At 40.0% G+C, this 23,200-nt stretch overlaps 1 protein-coding gene across 4 annotated transcripts in view; it reads left to right on the plus strand.

The window, feature by feature from the left end:
* taok1a (TAO kinase 1a) overlaps positions 1-23,200 on the plus strand; it is a 168,011-nt gene that overhangs the window by 47,399 nt on the left and 97,412 nt on the right. The window contains exon 1 of one of the 4 annotated variants that reach the window (XM_060848315.1): positions 19,893-19,949. The exons of the other annotated variants lie outside the window; for them this stretch is intronic. The gene's annotated coding sequence lies outside the window, so the exon portion shown is untranslated. Of the gene's footprint in view, positions 1-19,892; positions 19,950-23,200 lie in introns of those variants that run through there. 4 annotated transcript variants of the gene reach the window in all.

Consider the following 23,200-nt stretch of genomic DNA (forward strand, 5'->3'; position numbering starts at 1 on the left):
TATCAAGTAGCTGCTTTATGATGAACAACAACATCATATTTCAAAGTAATTGGATCTTCTATGAAGTGGATGCAGTGATAAAGAGAAGTCTTTCCCTTATCGCTCTTCACCACCTTTCCTCACTGTGGTTAATTCATACTGTTGCTTCCATTTCCTGTCAGCTTTTAGCTCATGTGGCTGAGTTTTACTGGAGCATATCTTTCCTAACATGTCATTTGATAAGCTCTCTTCTGCATCCTTAGCTTCAAAATTCATCATGTGCTACAATTGTCAAAACTATAAGCTGCTAATGGCTTGGAAAGGGGAACTGGTCATCTTGGTCCTGGGTGCATTCCAGGACCACCAGTACTTTCTCTTAAACAATGGAACTGAGAGGGGTGTGTGTTTAAAGGTCAAATTGGATGTAACAAAAGGCATAAAAAGTAAACGAAGATTGGTTCAGAAGGAAAGAAAAGTGAGGGAAAGAAATTGACATTTTTAACATTTCCAACTCGACAATTGACTACATACATAGAGTCATAGAGATGTACAGCATGGAAACAGACCATTTGGTCCAACTTGTCCATGCTGACCAGATATTCTAAATTAACCTAGTTTCATTTACCAGCATTTGGCCCATATCCCTCTAAATCCGTCCTGTTGATATACCCATCCAGATGCCTTTTAAATGTTGTAATTGTATTGACTGCCGCCTCTTCCTCTGGCAGTCCATTCCATACATGCACCACCCTGTGTGTAAAAAAAAAGTTAAACCTTAGGTGTCTTTCCCCTCTATGTCCTCTAGGTTTGGACTCTGCTACCCTGGGTGAAAAGACTTGTCTCTTCACTCTGTCATGGTTTTATAAACTTCTATCATGTCACTACTTGGACCAAAAGGTCTGTTTCTGTGCTGTACATGTCTATAACTCTGACACTTCTCAGCCTATTCAGCTGCTCCATATAGCTCAAACCCTTCAACCCTGGCATCATCCTTGTAAATATTTTCTGAACCCTTTCAAGTTTTGCAACATCCTTCCAATAGAAGGAAGACCTGAAATGCATACAATATGCCAAAATTGGCTTAAACAAAGTTCCTGTGCAGCCGTAACATGACCTCCCAACTCTTACAATCAGTGCATCGACTAATAAAGGCACGCATACCAAATGCAGCCCACCAACCTCCGTATACAGCATATCATCTGCCGTCATTTCCGCCAACTCCAAACGGACCCCACCACCAGGGATATATTCTCTTCTCCACCCCCCCCCCCCCAAATCAGCATTCCGCAAAGACCACTCCCTTCGTGACTCCCTCGTCAGGTCCACACCCCCCACCAACCCAACCTCCACTCCTGGCACCTTCCCCTGCAACCGCAGGAAATGCAAAACTTGCGCCCACACCTCCTCCCTTACTTCTCTCCAAGGCCCCAAGGGATCCTTGCATATCCGCCACAAATTCACCTGCACCTCCACACACATCATCTATTGCAACCGCTGCACCCGATGCGGCCTCCTCCATATTGGGGAGTCGGGCTGCCTACTTGCGGAACGCTTCAGGGAACACCTCTGGGACGCCCGGACCAACCAACTAACTCTCCCTCCCACTCCACCGAAGACATGCAGGTCCTTGGACTCCTCCATCGCCAGAACATAACAACACGACGGTTGGAGGAAGAGCGCCTCATCTTCCGCCTGGGAACCCTCCAACCACAAGGGATGAACTCAGATTTCTCCAGTTTCCTCATTTCCTCTCCCCCCACCTTGTCTCAGTCGATTCCCTTGAACTCAGCACCGCCCTCCTAACCTGCAATCTTCTTCCTGACCTCTCCGCCCCCACCCCACTCCGGCCTATCACCCTCACCTTGACCTCCTTCCACCTATCACATCTCCATCGCCCCTCCCCCAAGTCCCTCCTCCCTACCTTTTATCTTAGCCTGCCTGGCACCCTCTCCTCATTCCTGTTGAAGGGCTCTGGCCCGAAATGTCGAATTTCCTGTTCCTTGGATGCTGCCTGACCTGCTGTGCTTTAACCAGCAACACATTTTCAGCTCTGATCTCCAGCATCTGCAGACCTCACTTTTTACATCCTTAATCAGTATCCAGTTCCTGCCTTATCTCCATAACCCTTGATTCCACTTTCCTTGAGAGCTCCAACCAACTCTTTCTTAACTGAATCCAGAGACTGGGCCTCCATTGCCCTCTAGGGCAGAGCATTCCCCACAGCCACCACTCTCTGGGTGAAGAAGTTTCTCCTCATCTCTGTCCTAAATGGTCTACCCCGCATTTGTAAGCTGTGTCCTCTGGTTTGGCACTCGCCGATCAGCGGAGACATGTTTCCTGCCTCCAGAGTGTCCAATCCTTTAATAATCTTATATGTCTCAATCAGATCCCCCCTCAGTCTTCTAAACTCAAGGTTATACAATCCCAGCCGCTCCAGTCTTTCAGCGTAAGGTAGTCCTGCCATTCCAGGAATTGACCTCGTGAACCTAAGCTGCACTCCCTCAATAGCCAGAATGGCTTTCCTCAACTTTGGAGACCAGAACTGCACACAATACTCCAGGTGTGGTCTCACCAGGGCTCTGTACAGCTGCAGAAGAACCTCTTTGCTTCTATACTCAATCCCTCTTGTTATGAAGGCCAGCATGCTTTTAGCCGCCTTTACAACCTGCTGTACCTGCATGCTTGCCTTCATTGACTGGTGTACAAGAACACCCAGATCTCTTTGTACTGCCCCTTTACCGAAATTGATTCCATTTAGTTAGTAATTTGCCTTCCTGTTCTTGCCACCAAAGTGGATAACCATACATTTATCCACATTAACCTGCATCTGCCATGCATCTGACCACTCACCTAACTTGTCCAGGTCACCTTGTAATCTCCTAACATCCTCCTCACATTTCACCTTGCCACCCAGCTTAGTATCATCAGCAAATTTGCTAATGTTATTACTGATACCATATTCTATATCATTAATATATATTGTAAAAAGCTGCGGTCCTAGCACGGATCCCTGTGGTACCCCACTGGTCACTGCCTGCCATTCCAAAATGGAGCCGTTTTTCACTACTCTTTGTTTCATGTCAGCCAACCAACTTTCAATCCAAATTAGTACTTTGCCCCCAATACCATGTGCCCTAATTTTGCTCACTCACCTCCTATGTGGGACTTTATCAAAAGCTTTCTGAAAGTCCAGGTACACTACATCTGCTGGATCTCCCTCGTCCATCTTCAGAGTTACATCCTCAAAAAATTCCAGAAGATTAGTCAAGCATGATTTCCCCTTCATAAATCCATGCTGACTCTGACCTATCCTGTTACTACTATCCAGATGTGTCGTAATTTCATCCTTTATAATAGACTCCAGCATCTTTCCCACCACTGAGGTCAGACTAACTGGTCTATAATTTCCTGCTTTCTCTCTCCCACCTTTCTTAAAAAGTGGCACAACATTAGCCACCCTCCAATCTGCAGGAACTGGTCCCGAATCTATCGAACTCTGGAAAATAATCACCAACGCATCCACGATTTCTCGAGCCACCTCCTTCAGTACCCTGGGATGTAGACCATCAGGCCGCGGGGACTTAGCAACCTTCAGACCTAACAGTCTCTCCAAAACCAATTCCTGGCAAATATAGATTCCCTTCAGTTCAGGTTCTTCAGCCACTGTTACCTCAGGGAGATTGCTTGTGTCTTCCCCAGTGAACACAGATTTGAAGTACCAATTCAATTCTTCCATTTCTTTGTTCCCCGTAATATATTCCCCTGTTTCTATCTTCAGGGGCCCAATTTTAGTCTTAACCATTTTTTTTTGCCTTTCACATAGCTAAAAAAGCTTTTACTATCCTCCTGAAAATAGTAATTGATCAGGCACTGGCCATAAATTTTCAGTGTTCTGTAGGCTTGGGGATGATGCCAGAAGGCTGGATAATAACAAACATTATATTCTTTCTTAAAAAGAAGAATGGATCAGCCCAGCAATTACAAACCGGTCAGTTTAACTTTGCTGATGGGGAAACCTGTAGGAACAATATTTGGCCTAGCATTAATAGCATAATAATGTGGGTGAATTGAAGACAGCATGGATTTCATAAGGGAAAATGTTGTTTAACTTGAAGCTTTTTGAAGAGTTAAAAGAGACAATTGATGAGGGGCAATGCTGCTGATATTCCCAACATGGACTTCCAAAAGGCCCCGCACAAAAGTGTCAGCTAAAATAAAAACTCATGGAATAAAAGTGACAATAGCAACATGGATGCATTGTTGGATGAGTAATGGCCAACGGATATTTTTCATGCTGGAAGAAAATTTATCTGAGTTCCCCAGGAGTTCGTATTGGAATCTTTCCATTTCAGAGTTTACAAATGATACATGGGTGTATAATGTACAAGTGCAAAAGGTTATGCTTAACTTGTATATTGCACTAGTTAGATGTCAGCTGGCATTTTGTTTTATTGTTCTTGGTGTCACTGTTCAGGAAGGATGAACATATTGGAGATGGTGCAGAAAAGGGATTTTAAACTTCAGATTGTGAGGACAGATTAGAAAAATTGGGACTATTTACCATGGAAAGGAGAAAGCAAAGTATTCAAAACAGTGAGACTTGATGGGGCGAGATTGTTTTTGTTCATGAAAGGGTTGAGAATGAGAAGGCACAGTAATTTGCTGAAGGAGCAAATGTGTTGAGGAAAATACTTGTTCACACAGTAATTAGGATATAGAATGTAATGTATAGAAGTGTAGTGAGGCACGCTCAGTCAAGTTATCCGAGGTTATTGGATTTTTTCCTATTGAAATAATGTCAGGTTTCAAGTGAAATATAAAAGAATGGCACTAAGTCGTAATACTTATTTGGAGAGCCAATGCAGTTATGCTGGGCTGAATAGCCACCATAACAACAACTCTGATTCTGTAAAATTGACCAGAAAATCTGACGATTAAATTTAGTGTATCTCTTTGGTCTTTGAATTTTGCTGGCAGATTCTATACTTAATGATAATGGCATGTGTAAATAATACATTTTTTTCAGCACAATCCATTGGTTCAAGTTTCTCCTTGTACCCAGTTTTGTTCAGCTACAAATTGCTTCTCTTTTTATCCATATTTTTAAAAAACGTTGTACTGCCACTTTCTACTTAGTTATTGTTTCTTCCAACACTCTGCAGTTTTGCCTGTTTTAGTTTTCGTTCATGTCAGAAAAGTGATTCAACTAAAGATGGTTTAACTTGGCAGGGTCAAGATGTGGTGCTGGAAAAGCTCAGCAGGTCAGGCTTTTCCTGATGAAGGGCTTATGCCCAAAACCTCGATTCTCCTGCTCCTCAGATGCTGCCTGACCTGTGCTTTTCGCTGCACCACACTCTTGACTCTGATCTCCAGTATCTGTGGTCCTCACTTTCCCCTCTCTCTTAACTTGGCAGGGTACTATTGATGTTGACTTGTTGATTGGAATGGGATTGGGTAGTTGAGTGAGGGATCTAGCCAGTGGCCAGCAGAGTGTACTAAGACATGCCCTGGACTATAGGCCAATAGTAGATGGCATGTACTAATGTGTTGATCAAAGTTAGTGTGTGAGGAGTCCTGCAAAGTTTCTGATGCAAAGTGGAGGGTGGTGGAATCTAGTTGGGGGTACAGACACAGTATTTCAATCATGAATGAAAGTCAGGTATAATGTAGGTGAAACTAGCACAGTTCCTTTAGGATCCTTTAGGATATCTGTAGGGGTACTGACCAACATGTATAATGTTTGGTGTATAATCCTTGAATCTTAAAATTACTGCCCAGGCTTGACAAATTGTGAAGCATTCAAACAACAAACCCTGATAGGAATAGAACTTTTTATTGTATGTTTGTATGTCCTATATCCTGTGAAATTGCTTACAGTGAATCAAAGCATATGAAAATAGAAATTAGAGGCAAGATGTAGATCTGACATCATTTTTAGGAGGAGAAACAGGGTTAACATTTCAGGTCTGTGACCTGTCAACAGAACTGCCAACTCTTTGTCTCTCTGCATGTTGCCAGGACTGCTAAATATTTTCAACATTTTCTGTTATTACTTCATTTTTTGACTTATCATCTAATCTCCACTAGTAATGTATTTTAATTAGCCAATATGTACCTGAACTTGACTAAGGAAAATACTTAGTTGAATTGTTGCTGCTGTTAGTTAATAACTCATTATCTTCAGTACCCAAAGTGCAGAGTTACTGTTGTATTAAATTTAGCTAGATGGTAAAGTGTAGGCACAGTGAAGGTATAAAGTGATTTACAAGTCCATTTAAGTATGGAAATTGAAAAATACAATTGAATGCTGGCCTTTATGTCTAGAAGAAGTATACTAGGTGTTACAAGACATTTTTTAGTTGTAAAAAGCCCAGGTTCAAGTAATTGAAAAGATATCAGGAATGGGTGATTGGCATTATTAAGATACACTGTATGGAGGAAAATATGCCCTTTTAAAATAATTAAATTTGAGGAGTAAAGCCAAAATATTTTTGAAGATGTTTCATTTTTCATTTCAAAAATCTCTAATGAACGTTTCTTCTCTTACAGTATCCAAATATCTCTCGATGTTGATTTTGCTACCTATGCATAATAATATGCGATAATTTTATTATAGTATTAAAGGAATGTTAAGATTCAACAAGCAATGATCAGTGAATTTAAATCTTATTTAACAGGAGGCAACCTAAACTTGCCACTATCACTGTGGATAGAACTATTAACATTGCTATTTGATATGAATATGATTAGAACAATAGCACAGACATAATTTGTTAATTCATAGGTTTCTCTTTATAACTTTTGATTCTTTCTTTTTATGTTATTGTAGCATGTGAGAAGATTTAAACATTTCTTTATATATCTCAGATGCATTTAGCCAATGTTATTTTCTTATAAAGAAAAATTACTGTGGGTCCTGAAAATCAATAATAAAACAGAAAATCCTAGATTTATTTTGCTATGTTGTGAAAAGCATCACTTACGTTAACAGCAAAATTATGTTCTGGACACACTCAAGTGAAGGAGCTAATGATTTTATTGTTTCCAAAACAATGCTATGGTTTCATTTCATAAAGAAAAGGTTACTTATTTTCTATAGCTTTTGAAATGTGAACTAAATATATTTTGTTCGTTTTTTTTATGTTTGATAACAACAAACCAATCTTGTTTCTATTTGGAAAGAGTTGAAAACTTACCAAGAATCCACGCAGTCATCTTGTGTTTATTTTTCACACATGAGCAAGAGGTGTTGAATTTGGATCAGTTTACTTCAGCACAAAACAAAATGACCACATATTTATTTGAACGCAGTAAAATATAGGCCAGTATGCATATGTTCCAGGAACAAGTTAGTTAAGTTGCTTAGTGCTGATGTTACTGCCATCAAACTTCAAAATATTGTTTCTGAAGTGGATTGTAGAAAAAACCTTGTGTTTCTTGAAGCAAATTAGTTAGGAACATATTTTGTATGATGAAACTGACGATGTCAATAGCCTTGGGCATTACTGAAAACAACAAAGTTGAAGATCATGACTGTTCAGATAGCATCTATGGAAAGAGAGCAACCTAACATTTCGAGTCTCGATGGACTTGGACATTAGCTTGTAGGGTACATGATCTTATATTTTTAGTTGTGATTATACTTGTGAGCCATAACCTTGGCTCAGTATTTTTTGCAATGAACTGTGATTGGTTTATAGTTTCCATTGTAACTGGTGATGCCATAACACTAAACTATTGTATTTTTGTTTGCTGGTGTTCAGTGAGATGTACCTACATTAATTAAGGCTTTACATTGTAAGATCTTAATAGTAAATAAATTGAAAGGTGACTATTTGGCTTTTTGAGGTTTTGTTAGAATACTTTAATCTTAACTTGTGATTGGTGTCCTGTACTCCAGCACTCCCTTTTGCAGATGCGTCTTTAATATTAGCCTAATGAATATTTTGAGTTCTTATATCACTGCTATCTCGCTCTTGAGCTATTTGCCTATATAAGCACAAATTCTGTTGGTCATCTTATGATTTTATCAACTACTACTACTACTACACATGTTCAGAAATTATGTAATAAACCTCTTCGTTATCAGGGGTCATTTCATTATTGTTCCTCTTTAAAAAAATCTATGTATAAACTCAAAAAATAACATGTACATCCTTCTAAGTCTCTCTAATTGGATCTACACTCACTTCAGCATTGGTTCCCAAACATCATCAATCCTTATATTCATGCTGTCCTGTTCTACATATACCATGTACTAACATTTCGAACATACCACTTGTGAGGAATTCTATTGAATGCTGTTTGAAAATCTATGTGGTATATCAACTCCATATCTTTTGTATGTATTCAGTTACTGCTTCAAAAAATTAAATTTGAAAAGCAAATCATTTTAAATATGTAGATAGTTGATAAACGTACAATTCTAAATACTCAGTGGTTTTATTTTAAGTTGTGAATTCCGCAAGGTTTTCTATTAGCTTGCCTATAGTTATGTTTTCCCACTATGTGGAATAAAGATGTCGCCATGGCTAAACATATTCAGTTCAAATATGCATTCTGTATATTTGTGGATTTAAAAGCCTCTGGTGTCTTCTGACTTTCAGCAGGTGACAGATCTGGCTTGAATTTTTTTTAAAAATCAATTGTTTTTCTACAGTTGTTTGTACTAATCACGATTTATCTTCAGGTTCACCTTCGTTTGCATCTTAAATTGATAATATATGAATCAGCCTAGGTTGGGTTACCACTTATAACATTTGACAGTACAGAATAGGAGATAACAGACAATAAGTTTGTAGATTGAATTATGGCATTTATGCTTCTGATTTTAAATACTGCAGATCTTATTTTGATAGCAAACACCTCAATATGGAGTGAAAGCTAAATGGAAATCAATATTCAGATTTTAAAAACAAGACCTTGTAGTTATATTTCCATTTTAAGATAACAATTCTGATCAGTGACCACTTTCCTCTTGAAGATGGTTATAGTCTTTTGTCCCGAGTTAGGCATGCGCAGTTTACAGTCAATGTGGTCAAAAAATAGCCATTTTCTCAAACTTAACTGCCGCTTCACTTAACCGTGTCAAGTAATTCCTCTAAATGAAGCTATCATCAATCATAGTTGTAAACTTAACTTTATAGAGATGAAATGCTGTCCTTAGATTGCAATGTATAAGATGAGAAGAAGGGTGTTTTATGTTATAGCTTGTAAAGACAACAGTCAAAATGTGCCATGTTCATGTGCCTGACCTCATTTGGATTAAATCTGGGCCATTTGAAAATTAAGTGGGACAGGTCAGTCCTTCATTACCAGTACCAAGGACAAGTTGGATAAATTTGCCCAAAAGTGATCTGTTGTGTCAAAGTACTGTAATTTCTATACTAAGAAATACAGGGGTCCACAGTTTGTGAAAATCCAATTTACGAACACTCATACTTAACATAATCCCATACAGGGGTGTATTAACATGGATTTTAAAGATCTGAAATTTGAATGTTTCCTCGTATTTACGAATGGCTATTTTATATTGGCTGCATTATTTTTTGCCTTGCATACAAATCGACTTGTTAATAAAATCCGGAATGGAACCCATTCACAACCTGAAGACTTATTCACAAATAAGAATTAGATTTCTCTATTTTTGTACGAAGTATGTTTAGAATATGAAGCATTTTCTTATTTGTGGCATGTTTTAAGCCATAGATCTCCAACAGAATTGGTAGCTCCATTCTGATTTCAGTGTTCATTTGCCCCCATGCCACTCTGTTATTCATCTCGCTGCACAGTTCTCTTTTCTGATTACAATGTAGCAGGACTTAGTACTTAATGGTAAGGTCCTGGGAGTGTTGCTGAACAAAGAGATCTTGGAGTGCAGGTTCATAGTACCTTGAAAGTGGAGTCACAGGTAAATGGAATAGTGAAGAAGTTGTTTGGTATTTTATTGGTCAGAGCGTTGAGTACAGGAGTTGGGAGGTCATGTTGCGGTTCATGTTGCAAAGTCTTGTACAGGGCATTATTGGTTAGGCCACATTTGGAATATTGTGTGCAGTTCTGGTTTCTCTCCAATAGGAAGGATGTTGTGAAACGTGAAAGGGTTTAAAAAAGATTTACAAGGACGTTGCCAGGGTTGGAGGGTTTGAGCTATAGGGGGAGGCTGTTTTCCCTGGAGTGTCAGAGGCTGACGGGTGAACTTGAGGTTTATAAAGTCATGAGGGGCAGGGATAAGGTAAATAGACAAAGTCTTTTCCCTGGGGTCGGGAGTCCAGAACTAGAGGGCATATGTTTAGGGTGAGAGGGGAAAGATTTAAAAGGGACCTAAGGGACAATATTTTCACACAGAGGGTGGTGCGTGTATGGAATGAGCTGTTAGAGGAAGTGGTAGAAGCCAGTACAATTACAGTATTTTAAATGGCATCTGGATGGGCATATGAATAGGAAGGGTTTAGAGGAATATCGACTAAGTGCTGGCAAATGGAACTAGATTAGGATATCTGGTCAGCATGGGCGTGTTATTCCAAAGGATCTGTTTTATTTTTAAGGTGTCTGTGGATGCCAAGCATCTTAGAGTTCGTACTCATACATGTTCTGAGATGTTAAAGGGTTAATTCATTCTGCTGACCTGCAAAAAAATTTGGATATCCCGAGGATAGGGTAGCATGCCTTTGTCTTGCAAATAGAATGTAAAAACTTTACGTTGCCATCTCCTATCATTCAGTCTGTCCAAGGGATAGTTCTGGTAAATTTTTGGAGAGCAGTCCATATATTGTACCTAGCAAGCTAATAGATGCCTGCAAGAGAGAAGGCCAAAAGTCATCAAAAAGGTTTTCATGCAAAAACAAACTCTTGTACAGAAGCTACTATTGAGTTGGTGGATGCACCACAAGTACCTTCGATACATCATGGTTTTTTAAAAAAAAATTCTTTAAATGCAAGAAGCATTTCAAGCAACTCGAGGCCAAGATGTTTCATGAATCTGTGCATTCATGATATGATCTGAATTTCTGTTGAAAGGTACAATACAGTGAAGTATAGACATAAGGAGAATTCTCTAGTGTGCATTTTTCACATTTAATTTAATTGTCTTAGGAAATTCCAAACTTGATGGAAGACTAACATGTTTAAGATAGTAGCCATAAGAATCGTTTTAAACATTGGGCAATTTGGTCATCTCTTCTGTTTAATGGTTAACGTGCACGCATGCGCTATGTTTAAAAAAAAGGAATGCTAATTCAGAAACATACTAATTTTCTGTTATCTATTTTAATTGTTGAGAGATAGTACTGACAATCCTGGTTTGGACATATTGTTATGATGCCAGAAGGTGGTAATAGTTGGTGAGTCAGATCCCAGAGTGAAACTTGGCTCAACATATCATAAGTTTAACTTTTGCAGTTGATTACTGTGGTTTGTCGCCACTGAACATATTTACATAAGGATGCCAATGTTTTTTTGTTAAATAACTCAAGTTTATTATACTTTTTTTGAAAACAAAAATCTATATTTGACAGTTTTTAAAAAGCAGGACAAAGTTTCAGCCTATTCCCAAGTATTATCCTTTACAGGTATTCAATCCCAGTGAAGTGTTACTCTAGTCTTAATACTTCATTACAAACTGACTCCAAATGTGATGGCTTAGAGGTGTTCTATTTCTAGTGGCCTGGATTGCTTTTCAGTTCTGAGAGCCTAGAAATTTCTTTGCAACTGTAATGGCCTAAACCAGCAACCCCCCCCTTCCAAAATTCTGGCAGTGTAGAAAGCTCGATACAAACTCTCACAATTTAGAGATTTCAGAAATCAAACTTTTCAAGTCTAGAGATTTCTGCCCAACTTCCTTTCTGCTGAAAGGATGAAACTGAACTACAAAACCTGATTCTTCTGACTCCCTCAATCTGTGTTGTGGTTCCTGGTCTGTTTTACTGGCCATAGAAGCTAACTGTAAAACCTCATCAGTTAACTCCATAGGTATCTGATTGAAGCATTTAACTTAAATCACTTTTTTTTGGGAAAAGATGTAATTTGTTCATAGCTCCAAACTACTTTCTGACCTTTAAAAATATCTGATGTGATTGTAACCTCAAAGCTGCAATATTTCTTCTTTCTATTTCAGAATGCTGCTACAGTGCATGAGGACCAACAAATCCATTAGCCTTGTTAATTAAATTTAAAAACTGGGAACGTGGACACCTAAATCTTATGGCTGATGCACAGTTCCTATTCTCATCACACTTTATTCAATCAAAAGTAGATGACCCCCCACTTCCCTAAATAGAATTTTACCTACCATTGTTCCTTTTTTTGTTTTTGTCACTGATACCTTTCAACTCCAGCCCTCCCCTCCCCTTTATATCTGTACTTTCTAATTTAGTATCACCTGAAGTAGCTGTTTACAACTCTGTTCCTTCATTTAAAGCATTCTTAAGTGAAGTGCTGAAACTCCAGTGCAGAGATCATCCTGTCAAATGGAGAACATTGACATTATTCCCAGTGTGTCTGCTGCCTTGCAGAGTGCTGCCAATTTATGTCACAGGATTCCATGCATTTTATTTTTGCTAACCTCTTGTGCATACCTTATCATGTACCATCTGAATAGCTACACAGTCACGGTGCATAGACACTTGGCTAGCTATGACCATCTGAAAGAAATCAACTAGCTTAGTTAAACTTAGCATTTATAAATTGCTGGTATAGTTTTTTTTAAACAGAAAACGTACTTAAATGTGAACATTCAGTTCCTTCTCCAAAACTTAAACTAAACTCTTCAAATATATGGTAAAAACTGCAGCTATTATGCCTATGCTGAGTAGGAGTGTATTTAACAAAAGCAAACTCAGTCTTGTGCTGTTGCTGGCCTCTTTAATTTCCTTTTACTCCATCATTGATACAAATGGTCCCTGATTGTGTTCCTTGTGTACTAGGTCGCTTATGCAAGCATTTCTTTGCTGTGAGGAAAGATCCAAACAAACTCTCAAAATTGCATAAAATTCCATTGTTAGAAACGGTGTCCCTAAAATGAACTCAATGTTTCCCCTCTCCTATCTAAAGCATTAGAAACCTTTGGGATAATCTTGAAATTTAGTTTGCTTAAATTCTCCAAAAAAACCTGAAATTATTAATACTGTTTTAGAGGCCCAGTGCTGTCCCAGAACTGACTCCACCCAGGTTGGAACAGCTGTAGTTGACTTTTTTGCTCGACTTGTTTTGGCTCAGTGCACTGGCTGTGTTGAGTCATGAGTCTCTGGACACCTAATAGGCCAGTTCTTTTCCTACACTTTTCAGTTAAACCTGAAACAAGTTGGCTCCTAGTATGGCACTGTAGCAAAGAACAAAAATCAAACAAATGATGGAAACTTATCACAATCCAACCTCAATGGCCTCATCAGGTAACGATGAATTACAGCCTCTGCAGTGCTCATTGGTCCTTTTGAAGGCCATATCATAGCAGTAAACACAACATATTCCCTTTCAATGGACAGCTGAGCACAGATGAAACCACAGAAGAAGGGTGGACAGTTGGATACTATGAACCCCTCAAAGTCCTGCTACTTGGACCTGTTGATAGGTACTTTGGCAAGGCTCACGAGGAGGCTCTGTGGCCTCCCTGACTTGGTTTGCATGTAGATCAAGTGTGTGAGCCTGAAGTGTAACCAAAAGCTTTTCTAGCTTCCCCTGCCCACGATTGTCCATTATTTTCTAGTCTAGCCTACCCAATTATGAACATAGGTAAATCTTTTGTAATGTGTGTGTCCCATTATCTACCCTATTCAGAATATTCAACTTCATATTATTGTATTGTTCTATGTTCTATATTAATAGATTTTAGCCCTTGTTATCTGTATCTATTTTCAAATGTCCCGCTTAATGCCACTTCTGCAACAGCACTGTGCTCTGCCTCACAGCATCTAAAGCAATGTTATTAGGGATACCATTGCATTTCATAAGGAACAGCTATTCATATTCTTAGTATTTTGTTGACCCTACTTGGAGTACTATGAGCAGATCTGGGCAAATCTCACCTGATCCCTCAGCACCAGCTCCGTAGCCAAAAAAGCCCAGCAGCATCTCTACTTTCTGCATAGGCCGAGGAAAGAACCCCGCCCTCCCCCCAGCAAACCACCTTCACATTCTCAGTGTTCATTGAGAGAACACTGAGCTGTTGCATCACTGCTTGGTTTGGCAATTGCACCGTCTCGGATCATAAGACCCTGCAACAGACAGTGCGGATAGCTGAGAAGATCATTATGGTTTCTGTCCCCTCCATTACAGATATTTACACCACACGCTGCATCCAAATCGTCAAGACCATTATGGAAGACCTCATACATTCCTCACTCAAACTCTTCTCCCTCCTGCCATTTGGCAGCAGATACTGGAGCATTCGGTGTCTCATGGCCAGACTGTGCAACAATTCCTCCCCCCAAGCCAGCAGGCTCCTTGACACTATGATCGGACTCTTTGATCTGAAATTCTTTGCATGACTTTGAATTGCTGTTAGAACAATGCCAGTTAATTATCATTCTTTACACTGTAATTTGCGTGTTTTGCACTTATGCACTTATGCCGCCCTTTGTGTCATCGTATAGCTTGTACTGTCCATGTAGCACCTTGGTCCTGAAGGAATACTGTCTCGTTTTTACTGTATCAGTTATATATTGTAGAAATGACAAAGTCTACTCTACATCATACGTTAGGATATATTGGTCTTTGTGGGAGTACAACATAGGTTTTTAGGAGCAATACATTGTCTTAAGGAGATAAGTTATGAGGAGATATTGTAAGAGTTGGGCCTGTTTTCTCAAGAATTTAGAAGGTTAAGGGATGATCTGATTGAAGTTTTCGCGATGTTAGCAGGAAAAGATAGGGTAGATAAAGAGAAACTGTTTCCTGTGATTGGTGATTCTAGAGCTAGGGGGCTATACCCACAATTAGGGCCAGTGTGTTCAGGAAATAGGAAGCACTTCTTCACCCCTTTGATAGAAGTTTGAAATGCCCTTCCACAAACAGCAGTGGTTCATAGTCATACAGCACGGAAATAAATCCTTCGGTCCAACTCGTCCATGCCGACCAGATATTGTAACCCAATCTAGTCCCACCTGCCAGCCCTTGGCCCATATCCCTCCAAACCCTTCCTATTCATATGCCCATCCGGATGCCTTTGAAATAGCCTCTACCACTTCCTCTGGCAACTCATTCCTTACCACCCTCTGTGTGAAAACATTGCCTCTTAGGTTTAGGGCAAGAGGGGAAAGATATAAAAAAGACCTATGTCCTCTAGTTATGGATTCCCCCACCCCAGGGAAAAGACTTTGTCCATTTATCCTATCCAAGCCCCTCATGATTTTATAAAGTCACCCCCTCAACCTCTGATGCTCCAGGGAAAACAGTCCTAGCCTATTCAACCTCTTCTTATAGTTCAAATCTTCCAACCTTGGCAACACCCTTGGATATCTTTTCTGAACCCTTTCAAGTTTCACGACATCTTTCCAATAGGAAGGAGACCAGAATTGCATGCAATATTCCAACAGTGGCCTAACCAATGTCTGGTACAGCTGCAACATGACTTCCCAACTCCTGTACTCTCTACTCTGACCAATAGAGGAAAGCATACCAAACGCCACCTTCACCATCTTATCTGCCTGCGACTCCACTTTCAAGGAGCTGTGAACCTGCACTCCAAGGTCTCTTTGTTCAGCAGCACTCCCTAGGACCTTACCACTAAGTGTATGAGTCCTGCTAATTTTTGCTTTGCAAAAATACAGCACCTCTCATTTATCTGAATTAAACTCCATCTACCATTTCTCAGCCTATTGGCTCATCTGATTAAATCCCGTTGTAATTTGAGGTAACATCCTTTGCTGTTCACTATACCTCCAAATTTGGTGTCATCTGCAAACTTACTAACTATACCTCTCTTGCTCACATCCAAATCATTTATATAAATGATGAAAAGTAGTGGACCCAGTACCGATCCTTGTGGCACTCACCTGGCCACAGGCCTCCAGTCTGAAAAACAACCCTCCACCACCACCCTCTGTCTTTTGAGCTAGTTCTCTATCCAAATGGCTAGTTCTCCCTATATTCCGTGAGATCTAACCTTGCTGATCAGTCTCCCATGTGAACCTTGTCAAAGCCCAAACTGAAGTCCAAAGAGATCACATCTATCGCTCTGCCCTCATCAGTCCTCTTTGTTACTACTTCAAAAAAAACAATCAAGTTTGTGAAACATAATTTCTCGCGCACAAAGCCATCCCTAATCAGCCCTTGTCTTTCATAATACATATACATCCTGTCCCTCAGGATTTCCTCCAACAACTGGCCCACCACCAATGTCAGGCTCACCGGTCTATAGTTCCCTGGGTTATCCTTACCACTTTTCTTAAACAGTGGCAACATGTTAGCCGCCCTCCAGTCTTCCAGCACCTCACCTTTGACTATCGATGATACAAATCTCTCAATAAGAGGCCCAGCAATCACTTCCCTAGCTTTCCACGGAGTTCTAGGGTATGTCTGATCAGGTCCTGAGGATTTATCCACTTTTATATGTTTCAAGACATCCAGCACTTCCTCCTCTGTAATATGGACATTTTTCAAGATGTCACCATCTATTTCTCTACGTTCTATATCTTCCATGTCCTTTTCCACAGTAAATACTGATGCAAAATTCTTGTTTCGTATCTGTCACATTTCCTGCGCCTCCATACAAAGGCTGCCTTGCTGATCTTTGAGGGGCTCCATTCTCTCCCTAGTTACCCTTTTGTCCTTAATGTATTTGTAAAAACCCTTTGGATTCTCCTTAACTGTACTTGCCAAAGCAATCTCGTGTCCCTTTTTTTGCCTTCCTGATTTCTCTCAAGTATACTCCTACTGTGTTTATACTCTTCTCAGGATTCACTCAATCTATCCTGTCTATATCTGATATATGCTTCCTTCTGTTTCTTAACCAAAACTTCAATTTCTTTAGTCATCCAGTATTCCCTATACATACCAGCTTTTCCTTTCACCCTAACAGGAATGTACTTTCTCTGCATTCTGATTATCTCATTTCTGAAGCCTTCCCATTTCCCAGCTGTCCCTTTACCTGCGAACATCTGCCCCCAATCAGCTTTTGAAAGTTCTTGCCTAATACCGTCAAAATTGGCCCATCTCCAATTTAGAACTTCAACTTTTAGATCTGGTCTATTCTTTTCCATCACTATTTGAAAACTAATAGAATTACGGTTGCTGGTCCCAAAGTGCTCCCCCACTGATACCTCAGTCACCTGCCCTGCCTTAATTCCCAAGAGTAGGTCAAGTTTTGCACCTTCTTTAGCAGGTACATCCACATACTGAATCAGAAAATTTCCTTGTACATGCTTAAAAAATTCCTCTCCATCTTAACTCAACACTATGGCAGTCCCAGTCTATGTTTGGAAAGTTAAAATCCACTAACATAACTACCCTATTATTCTTAGAGATAACTGAGATCTCCTTACAAATTTGTTTCTCAATTTCCCTCTGACTGTTAGGGGGTCTATAATACAATCCCAATAAGGTGATCATCCCTTTCTTATTTCTTCCTTATTTCCACCCAAGCAGCTTCCCTGGATGTATTTCCAGGAATATCCTCCCTCAGCTGTAATGCTATCCATTCTCAAAAATGCTACTCACCCTCTTCTCTTGCCTCCCTTTCTGTCCTTACTGTAACATTAAGCTGCCAGTCTTGTCCATCCTTAAGCCATTTTTCTGTAATTGCTATGATATCCCAGTCTCATGTTCCTAACCATTCCCTGAGTTCATCTGCCTTCCCCGTTACGTCCCTTGGATTGAAATAAATGCAGTTTAATTTACCGGTCCTAACTTGTTCTCTGCTTTATCCCTGACTGTTGGACTTGCCTTATTTCTTAACTGTGCCAGTCTCAGGTTGATCTCTTTCCTCACTAGCTCCCTGTAACCCCATCCCCCCTCCCCCCACCCCCACAGCTTGCTAGTTTAAATCCTCCCGAGCAGCTCTAGCAAATCTCCCTGCTAATATATTAGTCCCCTTCCAATTTAGGTGCAATCAATCCTCCTTGTACATGTCACTTCTATCCCAAAAGAGATTACAATGATCCAAAAATGTGAATCCTTCTCCCATATACCAGCTCCTCAGCCATGCATTCATCTGCACTATCCTCCTATTCCGGTCCTGACCAGCTTGTAGCACTGGGAGTGATCCAGGTAGTACTACTCTCAAGGACCTCCTTGTTAAATTCCTGCCAAACTCTCTCTGTAATCTCCTTCAGAATCTCAAACTTTTCCCTTCCTATGTCGTTAGTTCCAATGTGTACAATGACTGCTGGCCCCTCTTCCCCCTTGAGAACATTCTGCCCCTTCTCTGAGACATCCTTGATTGTGGCACCAGGGAAGAAACACACCATTCTGATTTTTCGCTGCTGGCCACAGAAATATCTGTCTGTACCTCTGACTACAGAGTCCCCTAAGATAATCAATTGCTTAGAACCCGATGTACCTGTCATTACATTAGAGCCAGTTTCAATACCAGAAACTTGGCTGTTCGTGCTAAGTTCCCCTAAGAATCCATCACCCCCTACATTTTCCAAAATAGCATACTTGTTTGAAATGGGGATAGCCACAGAAGAGTCCTGCCTATCTCACTCATCTTTCCTGGAGTTAACCTATTTCTGTGTCCCCCGCCCCCGCCCAGTAACTGCCATCCATCACATCCTCTTGCTCTTGTAAATTCCTCATTGCTTCTAACTGCCGCTCCAACCGATCCATTCGATCTGATAGAATTCACAGCTTTTGTTGCTTCTGTAATTCTCAATAACCCGTAAACATCCGACAAGAAGAGCATATCACTCTACTAAAGGCCATTTTTGCTTTTTTTTCAATCTGCAGACCCAGAAAATAGCACTGTCGTCTTATTCTACAAAACACTGCTCCAGAATAAATTAATACCGATAGCTTATATTTTAAGTTTAATCAAGAGACATAGCTCAATAAAACATATAACCAAGAAAGAACCCATGTACTCCCGACTGCAGACCTATTGTAAGACCACGCTTAAAATCCACTTATCTGTTTCTATGCTATGATGTCTCCCAAACAGGTTTCTCCAAGATCAGTTGTGAATTTCACACTCTCCCTCACTTGCTCTCTCTCCTGCACTGACCTCACCATGTGCTTCCTTTGTCTGTCATCTTCCTTTTAAAAATGCTGTTGTTTTGACTTTTTTTTTCCCCTCAAGTTCTAAAACAATGCAACAGCATATAAAACAGAAATTGCTGCTCCTGGAATTCGAGGAAATCACCTCCAACATCTAAAATACCTCAAAAAGGAGCATCTTTTACAGCCAGAAATTGTTCCTGCCCTCCATCTTAGATCACCCAGAGTCCCCTGCTGGATTCTAAATCTGTGAAGAATAAATTTGTTTCGTAAAGGTATTCAGGGATATGGGCCAAAGGCCAGTATATTGAGTGAGGCCATAGACCAGTGATTTCCTTTGGCTGGTGGAACAGGCTTAAGGGGCTGAATGGCCTACTGTTCCGATGTTCTTAGCTGTTAAACCAAAGATGTCTTTGCTAACGGAGACATGCATAATAGCTGTGTATCTAAACATCTGCATGCTGAATTGGTCATGACGACGACTTCCTGGGCTTCCATTTTTTTTTTGCAAGGTCATCTGCAAGTGAGATATGAGGTTGCTAGACATTGGCAGTGACGTCATGGAACCCTGAAGTTTTTGTTTGTTTGGAAGAGCATTGGAAGAGATGAATAGAAACAAAAAGCGCAGCTGGTTGAGAAAAGGGCCCAGAGAAATCAGGCCAGTGAATAGTGACCTTCTCAGTCTACTCTTTGTCAATAGAGACTGCCATTCCAGAGTGGAGTTCCTGATCTACACCTGCTTAATGCAGAAGTGACCATTGCGATGCAAACCATCATCTTGAGAGATGGAAGGCTGCTGCTGCCACCACCACCACAAATGATAAGTGAGCAGTTAATCTGTTTTAGACCAAGTTCGGTTGTAAATGAATGGTGCATCATACTTTCTCAGGTAGACATACAGACAGTGTGAATGAGTTTGAAACATTTTGAAACTGCTTTTATTTAACTTCACAAAACAAAATTAGTACAGACAGTATATTTAATTTTGGGGCAATAACTTGGATTGACATCTAATGAACTTAGGCAGTGAATAATTTGGAAGGAAGTGGCTGCCCAATTAGAGCTGGATTTTTGCCTCCTTACACTAATGTATTGATTATTTTGTTTATTTTTAAATGAGCCCTTGTGAAGCTGACCTTGGTATTCTGTCCTTGGATTCTTGAAGTCCTCTGGACAGATTAGACCTCAATTTCGTTGTTTCTCTTAATCCCTACCCATTTGATTGTTATGTGTATAAATTCTACTGAATTGCCTTCATCAGAATGATGTATAATCTGCTTCAGATGTGTTTTAGCATTCATTATCAGTGAAAAACCAGAGTGTTAGCCATTATTTCTAGAAATGATTGAGGAACTTTAAAAACAAAATATCTAGCGAGTTTGCTACGTCACTATAAAGCAACTTTACATACTGTGAAACACAATATCCAAGAATAGTAACAAATCTAAATTGCATAGAAAGATAGAAAACATGATTAGTAAAATTATGTATTTGAGGTGGAGAATGTTTTAAAATGTGAAAGATGCACCGGGGATATTATGAACAAAAAGGTTTACATGAAAATGTTTTGTTTAACTCCATAACACAGGATTTAAATTTTCTAAAGCATGTTTGAGGCTGTTATACATTGTTAAAGCTTGAATGCAAATGCTGCTGACTTGATTCTTAATAAAGTGCATAATTGTTAATATGTGAGCCTTGACATTAAGATCAAATTTATCTAGAAGATTAATTAAAATAGCCATGATCTATAATCTGTCAGGAAAGTGAGCAGTGTTCCATCACATTCCTGATTTGTGCCTTATGAACAAGCTTTCAGGAGATGGGAGGTGAGTTACTCACTGCAGGATTCCTAATCTTCAACTTGCTGTTACAGCCATAGTTTTATGTGGCTAGACAAGTTCATTCGTGGCCTCCAGCTGATGCTAGTGCAAGATTTAGTGATAGTAATGCTATTGAATGTCAAGGGTTGATGGTTAGGTTCTGTCTTGTTGGAGGCAAAAGTGAGGATGGCAGCTGCTGGAAACTAGAGTTTAGATCAGAGTGGTGCTGGAAAAGCACAGCAGGTCAGGCAACATCAGAGGAGCAGGAAAATTGATGTTTTGGGCAAAAGCCCTTCATCAGGAGTAGAGGCAGGGAGCCTCCAGGGTGGAGAGAGAAATGGTGGTGGAGGGGGAAGATGAGTTGGGACTGGGGAGAAGGTAGCAAAGAGTCCAATAGGTGAATGGGTGTGGGAATAGAGGTGATAGGTCAGAGAGGAGGGTGGAGGAAGGTGGCAAAGAGTACAATAGGTGAATAGGGGTGTGGAAGGAGGTGATAGGTCAAAGGGGAGGATGGAGCAGATAGGTAGGAAGGGAGATTAGCAGGTAGGACAGGTCATGAGGACAGTGCAGAGCTGGAAAGTTAGAACTGGAGTAAGGTGGGAGTGGGGGAGGGGAAATAAGGAAACTGAGTTTTCAGGAACTGTTGCATTGCAGTGATAGAGTCCCTACCTCTTGGCAAGGAGCCTGGGATCAGGTCCCACCTGCTCCAGAGACTTGTGATAACAGCTCTGGACAGGTTGATTAGAAAATATTTACCTTCAGGAACTCCCTACCTCAGAAACAGGAGGCATGGGTTCAAATCCCATTTGCTCCAGAGATGTGTAATAACATCCCTGAACAGGTTGATTAATAAGAATTAATAATGCTGTAGGAATTCCTGCAGAGGTGGCTTGGAATTGAGATGAATGGCTAATACAACCATCTTTGCAGATATGATTGCAAAATCAGCACTTGTCTATTAATAATCACCCTTGAGGTAGCAGTTATGAATTGTCTTTTTAAATAGCTGAGGTCCAAATGTTGCAGGTGCACCCATAGTGCTGTTAGGAAGAGAATTCCAGTAAAATGACCCAGTGGTCATTGCAAGTCGGAATTGTATGTAGTTTGGAGGGGAATTTGCAGGTGGCAGTGTTCCCACATTTTCTGCTCTTGTCCTTTTTGGTAGTAAAGTCACATGTTTGGAAGGTGTCGTCACAGGATACTTTTTGCAAGTTACTGCGGGGCAGTTTCTATTTAGTACATGTCATTCTACTGTAACACTCGTTTAGCTAACGCTAATTTGCTGTAACATAATTGATGAATTGGGGAAACTGTTTCCAAAGTGTAAACTTTTAAAACGTGTGTTAGCTGTAATGCGATTACATCGTCAACACTTTAACTGCTGTTTTTAAAGCACACTTTTTTTATAATATGGGTCTGCACAAGAATGCAATCGTAGCATTATACAAGAACTACCTGTAATCAATACTGTGGCCATTCTGCATTAGTAGTGAAGGGAGTGAATACTTAAATGGCACATAGTGCTAATTAAATTTGACTGCTTTGTTCTCGATGTCGTTCTTCAGTGTTGGAACTACACTCATCCAGATAGGTGTTCTGTTGCAATTGTGACTTGATACCTGTAAAGTTAGTATCTTGATTATTGATAGACTTCAAGAATTCAGGAATTCTTAATGCCAAATTCCTTCTCTCTGACCTAGTGTTCTAGCCGCATTTATATGACTTGTCCAGTTAAAGTTCCTGGTCAATGGTAATCCTCCAGAATATCAATGGGAAGTTTCAGCGATGGTTTCTTGTGCACCATCTGATTTTCCTTGATTGAGTCAATGGCAAACCAGACACTGTTTTGTTTACTGTATTTGTATTACATTCTTTACATTGACATACTGATATTGTAGTGTATTTTCTTCAATTCTTAATCAACATCAATTAACTTGCTCATGAAGTCAGATTGCAAAGATCTCAGTTGACACTGGCCATTAAATTTAAAAATTGCATTTTCAGCACAGTCTTCATCTTCATTGTCTTCTGAAGATGTCATACTGGACTTGAAATGTTAACTCAATTTTGGTTTCCATGGACATTGCCAGACCTGTTGAATTTCTCAAGAATTGTTAGTTTCAGATGTCCACTATCCATAGTATTTTGTCTTTATTCTTACATTATCTTGATTTATTGTATAGATTTTTAAGTGTGAACTTACTAAAAATTCTCCAAACGTACGGAGTGATTTTGAAAATAAGGGAATTGCA

The sequence above is a fragment of the Hemiscyllium ocellatum genome, chromosome 31 (assembly GCF_020745735.1).
Source record: "Hemiscyllium ocellatum isolate sHemOce1 chromosome 31, sHemOce1.pat.X.cur, whole genome shotgun sequence".
Classification (NCBI taxonomy): domain Eukaryota; kingdom Metazoa; phylum Chordata; class Chondrichthyes; order Orectolobiformes; family Hemiscylliidae; genus Hemiscyllium; species Hemiscyllium ocellatum.